At 49.8% G+C, this 26,324-nt stretch overlaps 2 pseudogenes; one reads left to right on the top strand and one right to left on the bottom strand.

Moving 5' to 3' along the window:
• Positions 1–3,573: 3,573 nt before the first annotated feature.
• Positions 3,574–16,469, top strand: LOC101722947 (WW domain-binding protein 11-like; annotated as a pseudogene).
• A 7,563-nt stretch (positions 16,470–24,032) lies between these two features.
• On the bottom strand, positions 24,033–24,653 carry LOC101702255 (programmed cell death protein 10 pseudogene; annotated as a pseudogene).
• Between the last annotated feature and the right edge of the window lie 1,671 nt (positions 24,654–26,324).

Raw genomic sequence — 26,324 nt, forward strand, 5'->3', positions numbered from 1 at the left:
ACTAAGAATGCTGGACTTGCCATCATGATCAAATATGTTTTCACAGGTGCAGCAAATATTCAGTTTTCATTTCTTTCTCCAAATGTTGAAAATATAAACCATGTTTTCTATTCCTCTGCTGGTATCATTGCCTTCCCTCCACATGGCACCCATTATTCCAGACTTCTTACCACACTGTCTTTTTCTCCCCAAACCCACCGCTGCAGAACTTGCTTAGTAATGAAAACACAGGCTTCCGTGTGGCCCCTGGCACCAGCTCTCCCCTGGGGGCTCTCTGGGCTCAGACAAGGCCACTGCCCATGTCTCCCATCCTGCTGGCACGTCATCTTCTTGCTAGAGCCAGAGCTCTGAAAGTCATTTAAAGCAAAAAGTGCATTCTGCAGAAACATGACAGGGATTTGAGTCTCTACCTCACAGTTGGCCTCTCCCTCTCCAGAGGCTCCCCGCACCCACCTCTTGCCCTTAGAGATGACTCCTCTCAGCAAAGGGCAAGGTCGCAGGAGCACACGCAGGGCTCACCTATTTCCAGCTGATCTTGAGCCAGAAGTCCCAGGCCCCTTGGAAGAAAACTATTAACAAAGCAGCCAGGTCCCAGGAGCTGGGGAAGCCGTTGCCCTGGCCAGGATCGGTGGGAGCTCACCATGACAGAGGATTTTGGAAAAGGCTCCAGCACTGTAGTCTGCTGGGGACAGCAGCTCCCCGTGGGGAGGCTGGGACCTGGCAGGTTTCTGCTTGCTGAAGCCACTCAGAGGCTTCCCTGTGCCAGAAGGTAAATCTCACTTTGGCCACAAGGCTCCTGCTTACTTCTGTGCTCCCATTTCTGGCCACCCCATGAGGTCCTCAGCATGCATGCCTTACCATCCCACCCTCCTGAACGACTCCCTGCTGGAACAAACCTTCCACGTCCTCCCCACCCGATGCTCCCTCACCTGCAGGACTGGGCTCTCTTTCCCGCCCTTGGAAACCCTCTTCACTTCACCCCAGGACTCACCTGTTGGGAAAGCTCTGCCAAGGAAACCACTCATTTTGTCCAACAGAAGTCAGGGAAACAAACCTCAAAGAGGAAGTGGCAGGACCCACAGCCACCTCCAGGAGAGGAGGGTTGCAGAGCCATCCAGGCAAAAGCAACCCCGGGAGCAAAGGCCGAGGCTGTAGAAGCCCTGGAGACACCAGGGGGTGGAGGAAAGACTAGGGGCGGTGAGGGGGGAGGGAGGGATGAGAGTCGGGCAGAGATGGCAGTTGGGGACACGTGAGAGATGGGGGTGCACCCTCGGCTCCACCCCGGGGGGTGCTGGGTGACGGGGTTTAGGCTGCAGGCAATGAGGACCTTCAGGGGATGCATGTGGATTTGTTTTAGAATAAAGGCCGCCCAGCAGGACTCAGGGTGACAAACACAGAAGACAGGCAGAGCAGGGAGATGCTCCCGTGAGAGAAGGGAGCCGGGAGCGGAGCTGCAGTCTGCCCAGGAGCCGAGCTGCAGTCTGCCGGCGTGGAAGCAGGGCAGGCCCCTCCCACCTCCTGCGCCAACTCCGAGGAGGAGAGCAGTAGGCCAGGCCGAAGAAAGGATAGCACTGACCACTCACCCAGCGGAGCCCCACTCCCGCCAGCTCGGCCCACTCTCTCAGATGCCCTGAGTCTGACTGGGCGCTGAGCAGGGCGTGCTCACGTCTGCTGGGGCGGGGGGCCTAAGGAGGTTCGTCCCCTCCCTGACCTCACCCCACTCCACCCACCACCAACCAAGTCCTGGAATCTGGAACAGCACTTGCCCAGGGAACTGAGAATGAGGTTTAGAAAGCTCGCAGAGATCTGGGGGAATGTTCCGAAGCAGCCGTTCACAGGGAGGTACGGCAGATGGCTGCTGCGGGGTGAGGCTCTGAGAAGTGAAGAGCAGACAGGGCCAGCTAGCTCCGGCTGATCACAGGGCGGTAACAGGCTCCCTGCAGTGCCAGGCGCCGAGGCTGAGTTACGGGAGCTGTGGAGGTCCCCGTGGAGGAGCTGGGCTGGGCTGTCCAGGAGACAGTGGGAGCTCAGGGAGAGGCTCTTCCAACAGGAAGTCGCTACTGGCCGAACACCAGCTTCACTAATGAGCACACCCAGAGATGTGCATGCTCGCCAGTGACGGAAGACACGCAAGCCAGAGTACCGATGAGATACCACTGTCCTGGGCAGGCTGGCGGGAGAGCTGCTCACCACTTCCACAGGGGGCGTCGGCAGTGTCATAAGCAGGCAGGCAGGCTCGGGGTCAGCCCAGGCCGCAGGGGAGGGCAGGACTTGAAGGCCTGGCCACTTCGGCCCCACGGAGGCTGCTGTGCCCCGCAGCACTTGACAGAGCTCCTCGCTCGCCAGAGGCCTGTGGCAGTTCGACTCCTTCCCTCTTCCTCCCTGGTGCTGATCCTTCAGAATCACCTTTTTGGAGATCCGATACTGTTTTAGCGTCTGTTTGTGAGAACCCAGCCTGCAACCCAAAGTCAACTCTCACACACTGCTGCTGGAAGAATAAAGTCTTGCAGCACTGTAGCGTGAAGTCTGATGACACTTAGTGAGGTCAGGCGCGGGGCTCTCAGCCCCAGCAGACAGGCGCGAGCGTGTACCCCAGAGAGCCTGGCTCACCCACCTCTCCCTCTCACAGGGAGAGCCTGGCAGCCAGCCCAGTCCAGTGTTGCTTCCGGCAGCAAGCAGGTTAGCCGGAGCCTGGGGGTCTGTCCCAGGAAAAGCTATCTCCGACTCGCCCTAACGAGCTCATGTTGCGATTTCCTGCATCCCGTGGGCACTTCACCTAAGGGGAGCAAACTGCGGCCTCCCAGGTGTGATCCCGCGTGCGAAACTGAGCAGCAGCCAAGGCAAGGGTTTGAGTGCAACTTGCCTGCTCCAGCAGCGACCTGGGAAGCGCTGTGGGAGGGGAAGCGAGGGTGAATGAGCAGGAACTTGGGACAGCACCAGAGCCCATTCTGCTGGGGAACTCTGGGTACTTCCCAGAGTGCACCTCAGAACGGGCCACGCTGGTGCAGGCCCCATACTCCAACACCGGAGGAAGCACCCCGATGGCCCCAGGAGGAGAAGACACTGACACCTTGGAACAGTGCCTGACAAGGGGCCCAGGCAGGAAGGGGGGAGCAGTGCTGAGGAGAAAAGCACCGTGCTGTCCAAGGCAAAGGCACACTGGGGGTGTGAATGGCTACCCACCTGTCTAGGGAGTCTAAAGGTGCTTGCCCGGAGCAGACTGCTGCCCTGTCTTCTGAGAACTGAATACAAGCATAGTGAGGCACACACACTCCCGCCAGGAGAGGAGGGCACCACACACCACGCAGGGTCCCCAGAATGGACCAGGGCTGGGGGTGCTCCAGGGGCAGTAGGGTGTCCCCTGGTGCCCTCAGAGGATGCAATTGATTTGTCTGAATAAGTCCATGGCTGCAGGGGGAAGGCAGGCGGAATCCACTAGGGTGAGGACAGGTCGAGGTCCAGCTGGTCCAGCTGAGAGGGGAGCTGGCCAGATGGGGAGCTTCTCCCCTTGGGGAGACAAGGGAGAGCAGAGGGTCTCACAGCTAAGCCTCTGGGGCCCTCAAGGGCTCCGAGATGTCCGCACGGCACCTGCACCCTCAGCCCTCACGGCACAGGCCGATTCCTATGGTAGGAAAGGTGGCCTAAAGATGGGGGGTGCGAACCAGAAGACGGGTCTCGCTGGGTCAGTGTGGCTGAGCCTCAGCACTGCCCACAGGAAGGCCTCGGAAGGAAATGAGAACATTCTTAACAAACAAAAAGAGTGTGGCTCGGGCGGGGGGAGCTACAGGGGGCTGTCAGACAGCCAGGCTGCAGCCCAAGGGTCTGTGCTCTGGAGAACAGAAAATGTTATTTGTTACAAAATGTCCTGGGAGCGATTGCCCATTGAGATAGCGAGAGGCGAGGGAAATAAAACATCAGATGGAGTGTAACAGCTGAGTGCGGGTGACTGGGTGGGAAGGCAGGCTGCTCCCGGAGCAGGCAGAGCCGCCCAGGGTGGACTGGGCAGCGCTACCTACACGGCCGACACACCCGGAGGAAAATGTGCAGTTACCTCCCAGGTCTGCGGGTGTGACACAACAGCCCGGCCCGGTCACCTAAGAACGTGCAGTGACGAATCCTCTGGATATCTTCCCAGAAACTTTGAGGAGAGCAAGGTTGGGAGCAGCCAGCAGGGACACTTCTCCCTGGCCGCTCACCCAGGGGTGGGATGGGCACCCTGAGCTCTCCCTGCACCCTGCTGACTCCCAGCAGGGACGAGGTGCAGAGGGAAGAAAGGCCGGCTGGGCTCGGGGCTGGGCTGGCTGCAGTACCCAGGCCCCATCTGCCTGGCCCCTGCCGGCCGACAGCCCCCTTCTCTCTGTGGCCCTCGCCTATGGCACTGGCCGTGGTACAGGTGGACATCTGTCCTGCTGGCTGCTTTGATGTGGAGCCCCAGATTCCTAACTTTGCTGAGCTGCTCAGCTGGCTCTGCGGCCTTTCCTCGAAGGGGATGGGCAGATCCGCCATAAAACAAAACTGACTTGAAATCTGCTCTCTGAAAGGAGCCCCATTCATTTTCCTCCCTGCAGGGTTACGGCCATAGCTCAGGCTTCCAACGGTCCAGAAGGAATTGCTGGGAACGTTATTCTTGAAATAACGCCCTGGTTCCAGACTGTCTCTATCAAGGAGGGGGCAAAATGCCAAACCAAAGACACCAGGATTTGATCCTACTCAGTTCTAGCCCATTGGTTCCCGGAGCACAATCCACGGAGCCCGGTTCACCACAGCCCTTGAGGAAAGCTGTGTGGTGGGACCAAGACCGAAGCGCCTGCCTGACATTCGTGCTGCTGCGTAAACTGCAGGCACCTTGGCACGAGCTCCCTCAGCTGCACCGAAACGACGGCCACGCACTGCACGGTGTGCCTGCGCACATGCACGGGAAACGTGGGCTCAAAGAAGGAAAGCTCTGACGCGGCCCACGCAAAGCCCATTCCCGGGGTCAGAACAGCAAGACCTTGAGGCTGTTGGACCCTGAGCTGTGCTGGTCTAACGGAGGAGTGGAATGCGTGGGAAACACACTAGGTCTCAAAGACAGTGCAAGAATAGAGTACAAAATATCTTGTAATTATTTTATCTTGATTATATATTAAAGTGATATTTTGAGTATACTGGGCTAAATAAAATATATCACTAAAAATGTTTCTGGACCAGCGGCAGAGGCTACGGCCCCGGAGAAGAAAAGAAGGCCGGGAAGCGTCTCCTCCCCACCTTCGGCCATCCTGGGAGCCCAGCAGAAGTGTTTTATTTTTAAGAATAAGAAAATCATGTAGATTGTCAATACGGGGCTGAGATCGACATCAGCCACCAAGAGTGGAACATGTATGAACCCTGCCGACCAAGCTCAAAAGGAAGCCCGGAAGAGAGAATTGAAGAACAAAAAGCAGAGCATGACGGCTCGAGCTGCAGTTGTGAAGATGAATGATCCCAAGCAGATTCCCCGGGCCATGCAGAAACTGGGTGGAATGGAGTTTAACCCACTGCAGCAACCACAGTGAAATAAGAAAGTACTGAAAGACACATGTAGAAAGCTTGGTGAAACCTCTGAACATGTCCCACGAGCTGATGAAAAAGAGAATCCAGATATTCACAAAAACTGAGAAAGCTAGAAGTAGAATATAAACAGAAAAGGGCCCAACTTAGCCAATCTTTTGGAGCTGCCAAGAATGCTCAGCACGTGCAAGTAGGGAGTATTCCTCTACCAGATATGCCGAGTGCTCCTCCTAACACCTTAATCCAGGACATTCCACCTCCCGGTGCTCAGCCACCCTCCATCCTTCGGAAACCTCAGCCTGTGTATTATAGACAGAGGGGCTAGGAAGAAATATTAGAGGCAGTCAGATAGGGCTAGCTCCTCGGGAGGGGCCAGGACAAAGGTGAAACACAGCACAGCTGCACATGGGCTGAAGACCAGGCCTCGAGATGGAGACAGGATGACCAGACCCACACACTTCTTCAAAGAACTGGGCTTAGTGAAGTCTAGATAGGCATCGACCACCCTGGGGTGACCAGAGACCTCTGGACCCACCGGCCCCTAGGAGGATCTTTGCTCTTTCCATCCACGCCTGTTATGTGACTTGTTTCCCAACTGGACCACCGTTACCTAAGTGACTGTACTTGTAACCTTATTGGATGTCCGTGGCTGGGGCCCACGTTGTACCCACATGGGTTTCACCCTACAAAACTCCTCTGTAAAGTGGGGTCCCCAGCTGCCCACTCAGGACCCCTCCTGGCCCTCAGGAGCTTTCCTATCAATAAATATCTTCCTACTCTTAACCTCTCTCGTTCCTAGGACTCATTCTTCGATTCCTAGAGAACAAGAACTCGGGGTATCACACAGCTAACAGGTTGGGAGATGTAATATCTCATGTTTTCCTCGACATAGGGCCCTCCAACTCCAGCAGCCTCCATCTTTCCTCTTCCCGGACATGCTGCTCCACGTGTGTCCCCAGCAGGAAACCTCCGAGTCCTCCGCCTGGTCCACCTCCCCCCGAGCCTTGCAGATGTGCAGCCCTGCAGTGGGCTCTGCTCCCCCTCTTCCTCCTCATAGGTGAGATGAGGACGTGTCCTACAGTCCTGACACTGCATGACCCGGTCATGAGGATGACGCCTCCAACACCGGGGATGGTGACAGCTGCTGCTGAGGACGTGGGTGTAACTAAGCATGAGGACAGTGACACTGGGTCGGGTGGAGAAAGTGAGGGGCTGAGTTTGCGCACCATGATGACAATGAGAGAGAGCACTGAAGGAAGACAGTCGAGTCTGAGTGTGCGGTGGCAGGTCTGCCTGGAAAATCAAGAAAGCAGAAGAGCATGAGAGAGCTGACTCCTCTCCAAGCCATGGTGCTCAAATGGCAGGTCAGGAAATCCCCGAGGAGGGCCGGGAAGTAGGGCGATGGTGGTGATGATTCCGATGGTTCTGGAGCAGAGAAGCCATCGCAGAAACAGCATGAGGAGGACCCTGGTCTGCTGGCTCCCCTGCTGTCCTTCGCAGCGGCAGGTGCCCCTCAGTCTGTTCGTCCTTCTCAGAGCCAAGCTGCTCCTCTGCCAGGCCCCCTCCTCTTGGACCGCCCCCGACCACCTCCAGGGCCTCCCTGCTCCTGAGACATCCGGAGAGCCACTCTGAGGCCGTCTGCCAAGACTTTCAGCTCCAGGACCCCCAACCCCAGGGCTGCCACCCCCTCCTCCTCAGGGATGACCAAGGCCACCTCCCCTGCACGTCCAGGTGCCCCTCCGTTCCTTCCTGGCATGGCAGGCCCACCTCTGCCGCCCCCTCTGGGCCCTGCCCCACCTGGGCTCTTCCCCGGGCTCCCTTGGTGAACCCAGGGTGGTGAGTACCCCCACCCAACTTGATTCAGCGACCCCAGGCAGATGCCAGGAGCACAGCCACCACTGAGAAGAAAGCCACAGGCCACTGATGCCAAGGCAGGCTACGGATTTGTGCCCACTGTGCTGAGGGTTCGTCGGGAGAACAAGGGGGCCACGGCTGCTCCCCAAGGAGAGTCGGAGGATGATTCTGCTGTGCCTCTTGCTGAAGCAGCCCCCAAATCTGGTCCTCCTGGTCGGTCTCAGTATGAACCCGGGATGATATTTCTGAAGCTTTCCTGGAAGAGGCGGAAGGGCTGCTGGGGCCGCACTCGATGCCAAAGCCGAAGCAGGCTCTGTTCACAGCTTGGCTCACAGGACAAGACGCTCACGTTAGAGCCTACGTGAGAGCTGCTCCCGCTGTCTGTTGGGTGTGTCCAGCTGCAGCTCGAGGGCTCTCCGGAGTTCAGCCTCGTCTGGAATCTCCTGCCCACAGCCGAGGGTCACAGAAGCAGGGCAGCCGACAGTCTTGAAGTTCTCTTCAAGTTCAGTTCCCTTCACACCACGGTGTTCATCCCATTTCCCCCCTTCTCCGATTTTCTTGGAAATTTGTCGGCAAGCGCACCTTACCTACCTATATGGACTCTGTTCTTGCATGCTGTGGGCCCTGGAGTAGCGATTTCTCCAAAAAAGCAGTTTATTTCATCTTACTTTTTGTGTTTGAGTTATTTTTCATATTTCCATGTAAATATTTTGTCATCTTTTACTTGTAGTGAAATAAATTGCAATGTCATTTCCTAATTCAAAGTAGGATATGTGCGGGAAAAATGTTTAATTCTTTGATAAAAATTATTTCCCACTGACCTAAACTTTGTTTCATGGGAAAAAAATGTTCTACACCAAGAAAAAATATATTTCTGATAAAGTTGTAAAAATTATTAACTTTTTAAAGCTAGTCTTTTTAATATTATTAATAACAAGCAAGATAACCATCTAACAGTTAGGTTATGCCTTCCAGAACTACAGTGCCCTCAAAGAAAAGCACTGTACCATTGTTTGAGCTGCAAACTGAACAAGCCTTGTTCTTTCCTTGGAGGCTCACTTTTACTTGACAGAAATACTGGCTATGGTTATTCAGACTTACATCTGAATGTCTCGGCAGACATTTTCTGGAAAATGAATGAAGTAAGCCTGTCACATCAAGGAAAACTTTACAGTGTTTGTTGTTAATGATAGACTTTAAGTTTTTAAATGAAAAACAATTGGGAAACTTGTATCTGCGGGCTTGGCAGCCCCCCAGCACATGCTTCTCTGATGAAATGGGGGCGACACTCATGAATGTGAGTGTGTGATGTGCTGTGATGAGATGCCTCCATGAACACCGCTCACATGTGTAACTCGGTGAGCAAGTGTTTTCGGCATGACCAGTGTAGAGTGCTATAAAGTGACACGGGCACAATTTCCATGCAAAAGACAAGATAGACCAATGGATTTTCATGTAGCAGTGCGAAAGAGTTCACTAGTAGGGTTTCAGATCCTATATTGCAACTAATTCTTCAGTACTGGTTGAGTTCGGTGTAGAATCACAGAAGAATATCCATGATTATCTGAAAAGACCGGTAAAATACTCTCTTAATTTCCAACCTTTGGTCTGTGTAGCTGAATTTTCTTCATTGACTTCAACCAGAATAATATATCTCCACAGCGTAAATGTAGAAGGTGCAAGGGTTGAGCCTCTTCTATTAAGCTACATCTTAAAGGGGTTTACAACAAAGTAAAACAAGCCACTCTTGTGACTTATCACAGATTTCTTTGGAACATACGATTATTCTCATAAAATGTTATTTTGTTGACCTGATACTTATTTATAATAGGTATTTTTAAATGAATTGATACTTATCAAGTCTTTCAGTGTAAATTTCTAGTATAGATGACACTGGAGATGTAACCCATTTGGGGTCCTTAGTAATTTTTAAAAGCATAAGGTCCTGAGTTTGAGTCCCAGTACCAAAAAAAAAACGAATGAGGTCATGCAGACAGAAAATCCAGGCTCAGTTGAGCCAAAGGAGACAGGAAAGAGGTTTGCCCAGCCAGAAGGAAGTTATTCAGCATGGTTTATTTTATACAGATGGTGGGGAACCATGATGCAGTTCAAGCAGAAGAGTGGTGTGCTGTCTTTCTGTCATGCAGACAACATAGCTGAGAATAACAACTCACAAGAATCAGTCCATGGTCAACTGGCTCTGTGGCTTTTAAGCCTTTCTAAGGCAGAAATATCATGGTGAAAGGATGTGGCAGAGAAAAGCTACTCAAGTCATGGAAGCCAAGACACAGAAAGAGTGAGAAAGGACCAGAAGGAAAGGAGCCTGGGACAAGATGTAGGTAGTGACCTAGAGCATGCCACCATGACTGATTCCCTTCAACTAAGCTTCACCACCTAAGTTGCTGCCACCAAATTATGAGACCATCAATGGATTCATCCAGGGATGAAGTTAGAGCCCTCGCATTCAGTCATCTTCTAAAGGTCCCAACCCAGAAGCATCATAAGAGACACCACAGACCCAAACCGTAGTAAGCGATATGGCCAGTGTTTGGGGTTTTTTTAAAGTATTTTTCTTGCAATTTAGAGAATGAATTCGACGTGAAAAAGTGGATTCAGGGAGAGCAAAAAAGAGGCAACTACCACAATCCAGGTGAGACAGGATGAGGCATGAACTGGCCTTAAAAACATTGAAAGTAAAACAGGCAAGAGTGAAAATCAGATTGGCTGTAACAATTAGGAAAAAGAAGCAATCGGGGATAGTCCCAGGGGCTCTAGTCTGAGCCAAAGAGGAGGACTGGCTTCACCAACTGATAAAAGTGAGATTTATGGGATAAGATAATGCATATGATAAGAAGATCAGATCAGAGGAGATGAGCTGATGGCTATGATAAGAAGATGAGAAATTCGAGTGCTGGTTTGAGATGCCCTAGGAGCAGAGAAGGAGAAATGTCCCCCAGCCAATTGTTGTTTGAGGTTCAGAAAAGTATGGGCTTTCTAAAAAAGCTCTAAGTGCACAAGCAGTAGCTAAAATTGTGGGAGTGCAGGAGGTTGCCCAGAATGTTTACTTTTGGTCAAAAAAGAGAGCAGCCTGGAGCAGAACTGTAGACAACAGAAGAATTGAGAAAAAGAGAACTCGTGATGAAGACCGAAGAGGGAAAAAGCAAAAAGGTCCAGGCCAATTAACAGAATGAGGGATCCTGAATGAAACTGAACCCTCTCCAGTGTGTCAGAAGAGCCCAGAAAGGCAAAGCCTAAAAATCGTTGATTTCTCATACAGGAGAAACCAGGTGATGTCTAACTCTTCTGTGTATGACTTCTTTCGCTTCTCATTATAGTCTCAAATTCCATCCATTTTTTGTCAAATGACATTATTTTCATGCTTCTTTATGGCTGAAGACCATACTGTTGTGCATATATGCCACCTTTCCTTTATCCGTTTATCTGTCACCTGTAATGTGAGCCGATCCAGGGCTTAACTGTTCTAAATTGTGCTGCTATAGACTGGGTATACATGTGTCACTATAGTAGGAAAGCTAAGGCCCACAAATTTAAAGAACCAAAGATGGTAGGAAAGCAGGACATTGTGGGAGGAGGGCTGCGTGGGAGAGGGGAGTAAAGAGATCAAAATAATCACCATGTGTCATGTGCACGAATCAGCTCCCCAGAGTGAGCATCGCTGTTCTGTATTGCATTGATACACTGATAACAGAAATGATAAGCAAAATCAGAAAATAAAATAAAACATGTTGATTTTGGTTCCAGAAATTAGAAAGTTAATGGTGATCTTAGCAGATTAATGAAAGCTGAACTCATGTCAATTAAGACATTCTTGGCAAATGAATAGAGAATCAGGAAAGAAATAAATTGTGCAACGTTTTAGGAGCAAAGGGAGTGAGGGGGGATACAGAGGGTGGCTGGAAGTCCTATCTCCACCTGTGCAGTCACCGGAGCATGGGGTGGGGGTGAGTGTGGGTGTGGGAATGGGTGGAGACGTAATTGTGAAGAGCTGAGGTTAGGAAGCTGGAGTAGCTCAGGCCTAGTGTCCTACTTCCCTTCAAAAGGGGTTAGACACCCCTTCCAGGGATAAGGGAAGACCTGTTAAGGGGTCCTAAGAACGGCAAGGTTTGGAAGAGTTATCCTGAGTAATAGAAATCTGAGCTAAAGCATCACAGCCCTGTAAGAACCAGAGTCTGAGCTAGATGCGGGAGAAGATGTGGAATTCTATTGAGTCCACAGGAAGCGCACCTGTCTGGATCCAAGGACCAACGAGGCTCCCATGTGACCAGCACAGGGACAGAACAGGCAGCTATCCTTCTTATCATCAACCAGGTGGAGGCAGCCAGCGCTGACTGCAGGTGGATTGGCTCCGTCTTCCTATTGTCGTTACTCTGGAAGTCACCCCAGCGTTCAGGGTCCTAACTTCTGCTGCCCTCCTCTGTTAAATGTCAGTGATAAGTCTTATCTCACATGCTTGCTGCACTCATGAGAAAAGGTTCCTCGGGTACCTGGCTCTGTAACCACAATGCAGAGGGCAGGCAGTCTTCACCATCACCGTGAAAGCAGACACTGCGGCTGATCGTGCCAGCCAGGACACTGATCTCACAGCCCTGACGGACTTCAGGATGGCCCAGGCCACGGCTACATCCCGTCCCCATGTGCTGCCCACTGAGCAGCCCCCACCCCTGGTGCTCCTCTGTCCTCCCCTTCCCAGGATGGCGGATGAAGCAGGCAAAGAAAGCAGCACCGAAGGACTCAGCTTCTCGATAAAAATACTCAGGTGTGAAAAGGGCAGAAATAGGAATGTTTCTCACGAAAGTGTTTCTCACAGCAGGTAAGATCCGTAAAAGCTAGAAGAACTGGAAAACGGGCTCACATGGCTTTCGGAGTATCTGTTGAGCCTTTCCTGACTAGTCACCACCCTGGAAGCTAAATACGTCTTACTTCACTGAATCCTCACAGTGAAGCTTTGAGCACGCCAAGGGACAGAGGGTGAAGAAACCTCCTGCATGCAATCTCATTGCACCGTCAGCCACACCCTGTGTGTGTCAACAGGTGAGGAAACAAGATACAGCATTACAAGCGTTGAATAAACAAAATGTATGGCTGAATACTATTCAGCCATACAAAAAAATAAAGATCTGATACGTGTTACAACACGGGTAAACCATGAGAACATCGCACTGAAGGAATAAACTGGACCGAAAAGACAAACACTATGGGATTCCAATTACATGAAATGTCTATAATAGACATATTTGTAGGGACAGAAAGTATGTTAGAGGTAACCAGTAGCTTGGGGAAAGACAGAACGGGGAGTTATTGCTTCATGAGTACAGAATATGTTTGCAGTGCTGGAAACTTTCCGAAAAGAGGTATGGTGGGTACTACACAACACTGCGATGCAGTTAATGCTCCCTGAATTTTATACTTACAATGATTAAAATCGCAATTTTGTTGTATATTTTACCACAATTTTAAAAAATTCCTGAATAACGAAAACTTTCTCAAGTTCACGTAGGCTTTTAATCCAGTCACTCCAGCTCTGGAGAGCTCTCCCTTATCAACCATGCTCTGCTCCTCCCCAGAGGACGTCAGCCTCTTTTCTGGTGGTCTTCCAACAAGTCTGTGGTCTCACGCCTTCAGAATATGGTGCCTCTTACCCCATTTCCTCTTTCTAACACACAGAATAAAGCCACAGCCTATTCCCCATATCCAACCCCCTCTGCCCCTAGGGCGAATGCCAGGACCACCTGGGGCACATGTCTTGGGCAGGTGTGAGTGGTATTCTACACCGGTGACTGCAAATGTGGCCTGGGCCCTTAACGTCAGAGGGCACACTGCTAAGCATGAGGATTGGACCATTGAGCTGTGTCAGTGGGCACACACTGAAATGGATTTGGTGGATCCTGCACTGATTCTGAATTCAGAGCAACAGAACAATGTGTCTTCATGAGTAGGGAGGGTTCTCAAAAGTAGGGGAAAATGCGTGAGCCTGAGCAGTGCAGACCAGACTGCACTGAGCACATCCCACTGGTGCACACCGGGCAGAGGCCGTCATGCAGAATGGCTGCCCGCCTGGTACCTATTCCTCTTTCCTCCATTCTAAAAGAGCCCTCATCCTTTTCAGGCATTCACCCCATGCTAACTCAGCTTCTGAATGGCCCAAGATGTGAGCCTGGGACACTGTCTAGCAACTGTTGCTGGTCCAGCGGTGGTCACATGACCTGGGCTTGACCAATCAGGGTGGAGTGAAGGACTTACACTGGGACATAGATTTCTCTCCCTTTCAGATGTAAGCACTGAGTCAGCCTGAAGATGAATCAGTGGCTGAGGACATTGTTTTCTATACCTCCATCCAGAAAACACACATGCTGTTTATTCACTTGACGACACGTATTTACAGCACACTCATTGTGTGCCACAAATTATGACAGCAGCTGTCATCGGAATGAGGTAATATAAACCTTGGTTCTGGTGCAGTGGAAGGGAGCTGAAAGAAGGGCATTGAGATCATAATAAAACAAAAGCAAGACAACACACAGAAATTGTCATCAGGCTCCAAAACATTACAGAGTGTGTTGGTGATGCAGTGGTGAACATAGAAAACTGGCTCTATTGGACCTGGAGGTAGCCTTCACAGCCTGGGAGCTTAGCAGGCTCCCAGAAGAGGAGGTTGAGCTGGGAAGTGGAGAGGGGCAGAGGACAGCCAGTACTGAACACCATCCGTAGGCAACAGCACGGAGTAGGTGAAATGCCATGAAAGCACCCGAGAGGATTGGGAGACCCTCTTGCATTTTCATTCAGCCAAGTACTGGTTGGGCATCAGGGCTGACCGCTCCACACCAGGCTCGGGATGGAGTGCCAGCATGTAATGGTTCCTCCACCCACATGAGGACACCATCTTGCAAAAGAGGCAGATACAGTCTTGACTCTGAGGGGCTGTCACAAATTCAAGGTCACCACTGAGGGCAGCCTTGACCCTAGCCAGTGTCCCAGAGCCCCAGGACATTGCCTTCCTCGAGAGGCCACGCAGAAGCATCGAAATGTGACCAGAGCCTCAGCAGGGAGAGCAGACCAGTCTCACCTGCCTCCTTCTGTTCCTTGTTCCTGCGCTGCAGCGCTGCAGTCCTGGCTCAAGACCTGGGGACAGAACTGCTCCCTTCACTCTGGTCAACTCCTCCCATGCCCACAGCAGTGTGGGAGTCAGGGGCTGTGTGCAGCAGGCTCTGTCACCCCTCAAGTCACTGCATCCAGACCAGACTGGGTGTTGTGACGTTCAGATGAGGAAACAGGAAAACAAGCAGTTAGTGAATGCAGTGTTTGCGTGCAGGAAAGCTCAGGTGGAGCTGTGCACAGCCAGGAGCCCTGAGCACACAGTGGGTGGGCAGAGAGGCTCTCAGCTTGACCCTCCACCTCGTTGCTTGGACAGCTCCTCTGTCCCGACTCACAGGGCTCCAACAGCAGTGCCCATTACTGCTGCTGGCCTGGAGCCGCTTCTACACCAGACTGCTGTCATCTAAAGTGACGACAGCCCTGCTGCTAAGCTGGGGCAGAGGCATAACCAGGAGATGGGAGTCAGGGGTCGGGGCTCCGTGTGGGCCGAACACAATGGCAATTTCTGATTAACTCGATGACGAGAGAAGATGCTCAGAGCCACATGCGTGCCTTTTTACATGCACAGACCTCTGTCACTTCTCTCTGCCGGGCTTTTCTTTTGCAGCTCTTCAGAGTGGCAAGCAGCGCGGGGAGCCCTCGGGAAGCAGCTGGCGCGGTGGTTCTGCAGGAAAGCGCGGCAGCCTGGTGGGCCAGGGCCCAAGGGGCGGCCAGGCAAGACACCCTCTGGCCAACAGATGTCACACCTGCTCCCTCAGCCCCTTTCCCTAGGGCCGTGCCTGTCCTGGGCTGCTCTCCCCAGCCTTCCCTATGTGGGTAAGACCAGAGACCTGGGCAGGAGGGCGACCCTGAGCCTTCCTCCTTTGCACTCAGTGATCCAAATGTGGCAATTGGGTAACTTTGTATAAAAGGGACAGGGATCCTCACGGGTGCTCAGCAAATACAGAGAGTGCAGCTGAGTGACGGCGGTGATGCGACCAGCTATGGGTCAAGCTATGTGTCAGCCACCAAAGAGATACACTGAGAAACACACACCCCCGTGAATACTCTCGGCAAAGAAGATTCCAGCTCGGATGCACCCAAACGGAGAAACATTCTGCTGAGCAACTTATGGAGACTCTTCAAAGCGTTCAATGCGAGGAGAGTACAGAAGAGGAGGGGCATCGGGTAAGGGTGCTGTGAACGCGAGAGACTTGGCAACCAAGTGAAATGTATGGCCTTGGCCCGGAGGCTGCTAGTAAAATCAAGGCAACTGCATTTGACCATCATGTTGCCTACCGCAGACAAGGGAAGAGGGCATAAGTGGGCCGAGAAGCTGTGGTCTGCGTCCTTGTGTCCCAAGGCTGTGTTGGGATTGCACAAACGTCAACTCCTCCGGCAAAAGCTACCGAGTCTGGACCCGCGGGCCTGACCGTCCCTCCCGCCTGTGGCTTGAGAGCACCTTTGGTCAGCTTGGCTCACCTCCTCCGCCAGTCGGATGAGGGGCCAGGAGAACGGAAGGCTGCCTGCCGAACACCACCCAGAGTCGCACGTCTGCGGGCGAGAAGATGCCCACGCCTTCTCCCACCCTGCCAAGGTACAGAAGTGGGTGGAGAGACCGTGAGTGCCACTGGCCAGGCAGCAGGAAATCGGGAGGTTTCGGGCAGTTTGCTGCAACTGAGGTCAACGAACCCAGGAAACAGATTCAAGGAACGTTAGTGATTCTCCAGTCAGGTCCACCAGGGCGGCTGCGCACCTCCTCCTTGGCATGGGCTGAGGGTGCCAGGGCTGCCCTGGCCCTGCTCCTCCTCAGAGCCAAGCCCCTCCCCGGGGCTGTCCACAGGCCTGTGCCATGAGTGAGCAGTGAGCAGCCCTCCGGGCTCTCTGCCCGCAGTCTCCCCTCCTCACTGCTACTTCTGAACCTGCCCACTGTGGTCCAAGATCCTGTCACCAAGGTCCCGGCTCCCCACTGTCTGGACACAGGGCCGGGCTAGTGTCTAACTAACTCCTCTCTGCTGCTTCTGGCCTCAGCTTGGCAACAGAGAAATTTTAAGCACTTAAGATAGCAGAGGAGAAAGAAAAGGAAGCTAAGATCACTAAAAAGCAGATAGAAAAGGTTGATGTCCTGCTGTCTCCTGTTCCTTGCTATACAAGTTGTCTCCTGCTCAGCCTTAAGTTCATTGCATAAAAGCAAAAATGTCTTATCATCTAATTTAGGAGGCAGCCAGCTTCAAGGAAAAATGTGTGAGGAAGAACATGGCACATTTCCATGGAGAAAATGTGGGCAGACTGCGCCCAACCCTAACTGTGCTTTTTTCTGGGTGGTATGGCTTCTACCTGCCTCTGAGAAGCTTTCTAGTTCTCCTACATGTTGTATAAACACACATGTGTGTGACCTTATAATCAGAAGAACAATAAATACTCTTCATGTGAGGAGAGGTACCGAGTGATCTTTGAAATATGGTCAAAGTCATTGCTTTGCTCTCTACAAATTTGCACTAAAATGTGTTCGAGAAAACTCTAAGAGGGCACAGGGTGACCTTGTGCACCCAGGTCAAGATCTGGCTCTGGACAAACCCAGAGGCTTCCTAGGCAAGCCAGGCACTGTGCTACACACCTGTAGTGCCAGCTACTTGGGAGGCTGAGGCAGGAGGATTGCTTGAGCCCAGGGGTTCAAAGCCAGTCCAGACCACATGGAGAGACTCCCATCTCTATAAATAAAAACCCCCAAAGCAGAGAAAAGGAATAAAGGCAGCACTGGAGATCTGAGAGAGGAATTTCCATGATGGCAGATTCTGAATCTAGGGCTTACGTGGGCTAATTAATGTGGAGATAGCATTTTAACCTGGAAAGCCCTATTAAATGGGAGAGGTTTCTGTTATTAGCACTCAAAAAGCCAGTCATATAAAAGACATATCCCAAATCAGGAAAAGAGGAAATGTCCGAAATTGTCAGAGTCATAGACCTTGAAGAGGGAACCAAAGCTCACAGATGATTCTGGTTCAACCCCCTCATCTCCCCAGGAAGATGCAGGGGCTCAGATTGTCCAGGGCTATGCTGCGGCCACACTGCAAGCCAGGGCCAAGCCGGAACCAGAATCTCGGGCCTGCTCCGGCCCAGAGCTCTCTTCTGCACATCCCTGTCACAGCCGGTGCGCCCCACCCTGCGGCATGAGGTCTTGCCCTTATTCACAAGCCAGGAAAGTGCCCTGGATTCCAGGGAGCAAGGATGCTTTCTGGATCCCAGGGATGGGGCTGGGGTCTCCATGGACAGGATGATTGCAGCAACAGGAGCCGGAGAAATCCTTGCTCTGTGTTGCAATGTTGAGCTCATCGTGCTCTGACCAGACGCCGGCCTGCTGACTCTCCCCGCACCCTCTCCCTGAAATCCGCTCACATGTAATGACTCCCGGGCTTAGCCTTGCGGGCCCTCAGCTCCAGCCAGCAGCTAACCGACATCCACTGGTTTCTGACACAGAGTGAGGGTGCACACAGCATCCCGGAGAGGAGGACACAGGCAAGGCTGCCGTGCACTGAAAGCAAAGGTGGGAAAGGCACCTGGTCCCCGCTTCTCTCCTCCAGGGGGGACAGGACACCCACATGCTCCCTGTTCACCACTGGATGTGCAGTTCACACGTCCTGTCACTCCGGGTCTGAGTCCCACTCCACGGTGGGGGCAGAAGCTTGATCTGGAGCATTCCCTGTGCCACTTCTGTTCCCCCCAGATCTCTCTCCATTCTGGAAAGCTCACACGCGGCCAAGGGGCTGGGCGGGCAGATGGCATTGTGCCCATGCAGACATCGTCGATGGCACCCCATCTCATCTGCTCCTGAGTTCTCAGCTTAAATCCTCAGGAGGCCGCCTGTCATTCCAGCCATGAGACCCTCGAGACCTGACCATTCTCGTAGTTTTGTGTATGTGGGTCACTTTTGGGGGCACAAGATTTATTTTAATGCCATAAGAGCATGGGGGGGTCTGCTCAGTGCCAACAGGTGGGCCACAGAGCTGGCTACCAATCCACCCACAGGTTCCTCTCCCAGATGGGTAGGAGGTGTCTTAGTTACTGTTCTCGTCACTGAGACAAAACACCCGACACCCAAAATTAAAGGAGGAAAGAGTTCTTTAGCTCACAGTTTGTAGAGGTTTCAGTCCATAGTCAGCTGGCTCCAAGGCAGGGTGGAGCATGGCAGAGTGGCAACAGTTCATGGTGGACAGAAGGTACCAAGAGCAACAAGCAACGACCACAGCTCTTTCTGTACCCTGTATCTTATCCAGACCACTCAGGGTAGCAGCACTCACACCCTTAATCCTATGCCCTTGAGCCTAGCATTGCAACACAAATCAATCCCAGCATCACACACTAGATCCAGCCACCTCTGAAAAGCCCCGCCTTGGACTGTATGAGGCTTTGGGCAACAATGCACACAGCCATGGCAGAGTGGGAATCTCATCCTTGTCTCCACACAGCTTCCTCAGTGCTCTCCTAAGAGAATCAGCTTCTGGGGTTGTACATCAAGGTGGTTCTGTTCTCTCTGCTTCCTGCTTTCCTATCTTTTTCCTAAGAGGCTGAGCATAGAAAGCCTGGTTCCTTAAGTTGACTGAGTGGAGAGAAAAGGAAAAATACTGAGCTCTGAGGGTGTGCGATCTGTATAAGTTAGTATTTCAAAATGTTGTCATCCTACACCAAATTCTTATAGGATTCAGATGTACAAGAAAATTCTTCATGTGTGCTAAATATTTGTGAACAGAAATGTCAGGGAAGATGCTGAGAATATGTAGGAGAGATGGAGGACTTGGGGGAAATGGAATTAGGGAAGAAATTTCTCCACCTCTGGCATTTGCTCTGGGGCAGCTGTACAGAAGCCAAAGACCGTACATCTTTCCCACCTTCTGAAAGGCCCCTCTCAGGAAGCTCCTCTTCAACCTTTGGGCATCCTTGGGGTTGAGAGAAGAGCCAGTGGAGAGGAGGACTAGGTAGCTTTAGTTCCAGGGTGTCAGAAAAGTACGAGTCAGAGTGACCCTAACTCACTTTGATAAGAAATGATGCCCAGCACAGGAAGGTAGGTTTCTCACTCACACAGTCTGGTGTGGATTAGGACGTTCTTACACTGGAGGGAGGCTCAGCAAGATGATGGGCTCCGGTCCAGACAACCTCTGCCCGGAGAGCAAACCTCCTGCCTCACGCCTGAGAATCTCCTCACAAGTGACCAGGGTCCTGGGGCCACGTCACCAGAGCTGATACCAGAAGGCTCCACAGGTCAGCATTTCATTTCCACAGCACCAAACAAAGCCTCGAATCCAGGAATCAGGTGACTCTGGCAACTTTCACTACAACTTTGCATAGTAAAATGATGGGGCGAGGTACAATTTAAGAATAAAGCGAAAGTTTAAAATATTTCTAATTGTTAGAATAAGAGGCACATTTCTAGTGATCATCCTCAAAACACTCCCCCTCACTTTGAACGCACTGAGCCATCACTTTCCACTTTCTGAAGCAGCTCTGGAGTCCTCTTTCCTGGGTGTTTTCAGTCCCACTGTCATGGCTGCCTCGATGCCCTGAATCGATTGAAAACATTTGCCTTTTGCGGTCATTCTGACCCTGGGGAAGAGCCAGAAGTCACGTGATAGCAGATCTGGAGAACGAGGAGGCTGAAGACATTACTTTTCATCACTTGCCTTTCCACTGAACCGCACCCAGGGGCGGTAATCATTGCATTTAGGGTCGCACCTTGTAAAGACGCTTCTGGAAAAGGACTTCCAGATCTGCTTCAGCAAGTGCCAGGATCAAGGGAATAGAGATTATAAAAATGAGAGGGAGTATTTTCAAGGAGGATTCATGACACTGTGTCCTTTTTAAAAAAAAAAGTAAACGTTTGCCGTATATTTTGATCACACCTGGTATTTTGGAAGGCTTCTCATTCCCTTTGTGTCTCCGTGGGTTTTCCTTTGTGAGAGCTTGTGTCCTTCACTTAGCCGTCTGTGGACACACAGTCCTCCTGAGGGACTTACTGGTCGAAACATGCAGTGTGGAAAGTATTTTGAAATATTACAGCGAGGCAACCACCTTTGATTGGATGCAGCTTCGGCCCGCCATGGGCTCTGTGTTACCAGGAAACTGGACACCTGTAGAGCTGGCTTTACTGCTTGATCCTTTTTTGTGCTCTTGTTTTTCACTGTCTCACCTTGGGGGGTGAGCTGTGAAGTCACGTGTCCCCCATAGAGTGCCTGCACCCCAGCATTCACCTTGAAAGCCAAAATGCCGTTTAGAGTAGCAGCAAGTCACCTTTGCGCACGGAGCTCTCCAAATGTTTCTTGGGTTTTGGCTTATTACCTGAGAGGCGGCGATGCTTCTGCCAAAGAAACTAGGTGCTTAGAAGCAGAGACAGTGGCTGATTATCTTGTGGCTGGGGTTCCCAGTTCTCTAACCACCCATGATGATTGAGTATGGGGACATGTCCTCCTGCAGTTCCCTCTTCGTATCTAAAATACACCCTAGTGTTGTAAGGACAAGTAGCCGAGGAGCGGTATAAAAGCGCTTGTCCGAGGGGACTTGTTGCCTTGCAAGGCAGCCCATGTTCTGCCTGTCAGATTCTCTGGTCCTGGCTGTGTCGGCCCAAAGGATGGGATAATTTTGTATAATTTATCATCTCAGCAGATGCCCCTTTCCCCAGAGACGCTGCTCACAATGGGAAGGAGGCCCCCAGGCCTGGCTTCTCCGGGGTTATCAGCCTCTGATGGCTCCCAGGCTTCTCTACTGCTACAGAGGAGACTACGAGTGGAGGGCTTTCTCATGCTGCCACTCCCCCAGCCCCTGACATCTACTTCACTCTCAGCTTCTTCAATGAGTTTCCGGTTCACTAATATTTTGCACACATGAAGATAAGAAATAAATATGCAATGGTGTCAAGTTGTAATAGGGGAGAAAACCAAGAGAGGAGGAAAATAAGATGGGTCAAAAGAAAAAAAAAATCCTCTGTATGTCCAAATGAGTTGTTTTCTACCTGTACCTGCAGTCTTTAGAATCCAGCCAGTTCTACCCCTCTCTGTCCCACTTGGCAGCCCTCCTGTCTGTAAACCCCAGACTATGGCCTACTCACGCTGGCACAGAGAAGCAATCAGACCATCGGTCTCCACAGGATGTGGACAGCAGGGCCAGGGTTCAAGCCACCAGCTTCAGATCTAGTCAGCACTGGAACCTGACCTCCGATCACACAATGCTGGCTCTGGGTCCTTCCCGGCCTAAGTCTGAACTTCTCGGGGAATCTGTAGGAATCTACTTCTAGCCCTGACTCTCTCCCACTGTCTCCAATAGCTGTCCCTCACCCTGTGTCTGTGGGAGAGTCACACTTTAGACCTGGAGTGAAACTAGTGTAGGTGTTCTGTGATCCAGTCCCACACCTCCTCAAGGTGGCTCATAATTAACCCTGGTAACATGGCAGGTGTGCTCTGCATTTCTTCTCCAACTCTGTCCCATGGTAAAGAGTTCACTCTTGAGGTACAACCTCAGACTCACACTGTTTTGTTTTATTTCAGTTTACTTTACATGATCTGGGGGCTTTTGAGCAGGGGCTGCCGCTGCTGGCCCATCCATTCTTTTTTCCCGTACCAGGCAACTCCTCTGGCCTTACCACCTCTCGGGCAGTGGGCTTTGACCCTGATCAAGTCGAGTGTTTGAGTATCCCCTCTGGGGCCTGGGCCAAGATGCAGAGCTGGCGAGGAGTTGGCAGCATGATCCTGTGGTGGTCCAGGTGTCCTCAGCTCAACAGAGAGCTGTTAGACATTTTAACTTGTTCTGCTATCACACATGGCTCAATCAGACTAAACCGCAGACTAAATTCACACTGGAAAACAGCAGCCTGGCAGCACTGGAGGGGGAAGAATGGGCATGCAGCTCCTTCAATTCCCAGACAACTATTATTGTGTCACCTAAATGGTGGTTCTCTAAACGATCCTATTTGTAAGCCTGACTTTGACAGTCCATTTAAATCTTACAAAGAACAAAAAGACTTTTCACTGACAGTATTTATCAAAATCAATTAGAAGTAAACTGATTAACTTTGCAGCCCTGAGGTAATGGATAACCAGTGAGGAAAATAATATGCTAATCAAAAAGTTTTAAAGGAAAAGATTGGTAATGGACAGTCTATAGGGGCTTTGAAAAGTTATGACATTTCTGAAAATCTAAAAGGGCGGGAGTACGTGTAAGGCTAGGCGTTTATGTTTGGGAAAGACCAAGGAAGGCTGTAAACTCTTGCCTTGAGCTGACGCTGGACTCTGGAAAAGTAAAAAGTAAAGGCAAAGACAGAGTGTTCAGCTGCCTGAAAGAATGCTGAAGACATTTCCCGGCACATATACAGAGCCCCTAGGCAAAATCAGGGATGATTACTATTTCCAGACACACAAGGAAACCTCTCTCCAAACTACTAGCTGACACTTAAGCTAACCAAGCATAGAATTCAGTGGTTACACACAAAAAAGAACACAGATTTTACAGAATTAGTACAGAAAAGTTTCTGAAGAAAGAAAAAAAAAAAAAAAGAAAGAACAGCAACAAACCATGGGAAGAGGAGATAACCTGACTTAAGAGCTGCCACATTATAGTGTTCAGGTTTTTTGTTTTGTTTTGTTTTGTTTTGGTACCGGGGTTCGAACTCGGGTCCTTGCACTTGCGCAGCAGGCGGCGAAACCACTGAGCTAAATCCCCCGCCAATTTGTTCAGTTTTTAACAAAGTATTATGGCACATGCAAAGAAAAATACAGCCCATATATGCATGTGGAAAACACCTAATAGAAGAACCTGAGGCATTGTACTTACTAGGCAAAGACTTTAAGTCAATCATTATAAATAAGAGAACTAAAGGAGAAGAGTCCTAAGAAGTATGAGAAGAATGTTTCCTGACATGTCTCAGTAGAGACAGAGATTTTTTTAAAATTCTTGTTGCTTTATTATTTGATAAGTCACTAATAAGCTCCCATTAGAAGCTCTTTAGACATTATACCAAGTTATCTTGGTCTTCTGATCATATATAACACACATATATATACATGCATTTTTTTTCAAATAAAGAAATGTTTAACAAATGTAAACTATTTATTGAATATTTGCCATCAAATATTGTTAAAAACATTATCTTACAGCATATCACTTTCCAGTGAAAATGTCAGAAACAAACACCAATACTTACAATTCTTTTAAGGAATGTTATATAATGACACACTGGGGTGTAAATTCTTTTGGCTTGTAATCCTTAAAAGAATGATAGTGGGGCTGAGGATTTAGCTCAGTGGTTCCACTGCCTGCCTCACAAGCGCAAAGTCCAGAGTTCGATCCCCGGTACCAAAAATGGTAATAGCAAAAGGGATGCAAACTCTTCAGTGTGAGATTATGATTAAACTACATTTTACAAAAATATGGTGTAAGATGGCAACAATCCCATCCAACATCCTGGATTAGACCTTTCAGGAGGGACTGATAATTTATAGTCAAGCTTTAAAATTTATAGATAAAGGCAGTTTAATACTGCCACTGAGAAGTACATCTCTTCACATATACAGCTTTCAGGCCACAGTTTCGAAGGTCTGAAGTATCAAATTGGTTTGATGAATTAGTCGGTTGGCACTTACAAACACATTTATTGCCTTGCCATCTTTAAAATATGTTTCCAGAGTATCACTGAAACTTTTAGAGTACTTTACAAATTCTTTCTTTTGGTGTTCAAGTGCCCTGCGGTGCTGGTACTGGTATCTTGAAGACATTATTCACTGTATCAAGAAGTTCTTTTATTGCACTAGTTATATCCTTGATTGTCTGCAGAAGCTTCACTCTGTCATTGATCTTATCTGGGATCTTACTGAAATTTTGTGCCTTTTCATTTAGGTCCTGGAATTCTGGCTCTGGTTGTTCGATCACATACTCTTCCACATCATCAGCCACAATACAAAGAGACTCTGTGAAGTTAACTCCTACACTTCTTTTCTCTAAAATTTTCTTGATGATGTCTGTGTGAGACCTCGATTTTCTTTTTTGGCCTTAATGAAAGCGGCTCTCAGTGTCTGAGCTACAGACAGAGTTACTTGTTCTGACTCATTAAACACAGAGTGCATGACTGCATAGAGAGACACAGAAACCATGGAAGTGGTCTCAGCTTCATTCTTCATCTCTCTCATTGTCATCCTCATTCAAAGCCATGCACAGTAGAAAAGCAGTGCTAAGTGCAGAGAATCTTCACTCACTGCAGTATTTCTTCCTCTTCTTCGTTTTGTATGATGGAAGAATGGGCACAAAACACACACTTATCAGCAACTGAGGCACTGACCACTTTCCACCTTTGGAGTGTTCTTCAACTCCCGGATCAGTTCACTCCAGCGACACTGGAAGGACCCGACAGAGATTATCTTTAAAAGCCAAATATAGTGGACTCTTGAGTTACAACCAGCCTGACATACAAACAACTTGGGTTATGACTGGAATTTTTGTTTTAACTTGCACACAAAGTCATGAGTTTCTACCTGAATGCTGGCCACTTATGCTTCTAGATGGTCTCAGATACAGATTTAACCCTTAAAGAGTTCTGAAAGGAGCATTCAGCATTCTTTTCTGTGTGGGGTTCATTGAGAAATCCTGAGTCAGTGTCTCTCTAAGGACCCTGAGATCTGCCTATGTACAGGAGAGAGACTTTGAAGGCTGTGTAGACGAGCCTTATTGGAGGCCAATCAATCCTCTGATCTGCCTGGGAAGAGGGGCACTAAGGCCTAAAGAAAGAAAGACAATAAAGACATAATTTCATAATACATGGGGCGCTGGGAGGTCAGTGCCTCAGAGTGGGCAAAGACAAGGACTCTCTGAGCTGGCCACTATTTATTGGGTACACACAATAATTGGAGGGAGCATCGGGTGACTCAGAGGACAGTGGTGACCCTATGTTGACGAGGATCTTAGGCTGAAGAAGATCTTGGTCTTATGTTGATGAGGATGGTAAGATAGGCAAAGCATTCTTATAATAGCAGATGGGAAGAGACAGCAGGCTAACAAAGAATTTGCCCTTCCCCCAGGTGAAAATTCTCTCTTTTTTTATTATTACTCAGTTCTCAAAGAACCAGGATGCCTTCAGCTGGTGTAATCTTGCCCTTGAACATCACAGTGTCACGGGACCAGTGAGGTCTCAACTTGTGACTGGAGGCAAAACAGAGCTATGTCTCCATATACCATAGCTGGCTCACTGGCAAGAAGACTAGGCCTTAGACCACCCTAATGATAATTTAGTTATGAAACGATTTCCCCCCAAAATTATATAGAAAGGCTCTCAACAGAGCCTGAGCCTTCAACTTGAGTTGATCAACTTGAGTTAAAACCAGCCATGGTGAATAAATTGAGTTCATAAGTCAAGGGTCCACTGTAGAAAATTCTGAAGGTGAAAAGCACAGAACAGAAATTTTAAAATTTACTAGAGACTCAATAGCAGATTTTAACAAGCATAAAAATGAATTAGTGAACTTGAGGAAAAACAATTGAGTTCATTTAATCTAATAAACACTAAAGGATGAAAAAATGAACAGATCTTTAAAAACATGGAGCACACTAGCAGGCATACCAATATTGCCTGATATGGAGAGAAAGAATAGTAGAAGAAATAATGGTTGAAAACTTCCTGATTTGATGATTTGGTACAAACATGTATCTACACGTTCAAGAAGCCTAATGAACTCCAAGCATGACAAACTCAAAGAAATCTACAGAGACACATTACAGTCAAATTGTCAAAAACCAAAGACAATAAGAGAAAAAAAAAGATTCATCATGTACAAGGGAACCCAACAAGATCAACAGCTGATTTTTTTGTCAAAAACCAT

Source organism: Heterocephalus glaber, unplaced genomic scaffold (genome assembly GCF_053883595.1).
Source record: "Heterocephalus glaber isolate CG9 unplaced genomic scaffold, H.glaber_assembly_v1.0 deba00001457, whole genome shotgun sequence".
NCBI lineage: Eukaryota > Metazoa > Chordata > Mammalia > Rodentia > Bathyergidae > Heterocephalus > Heterocephalus glaber.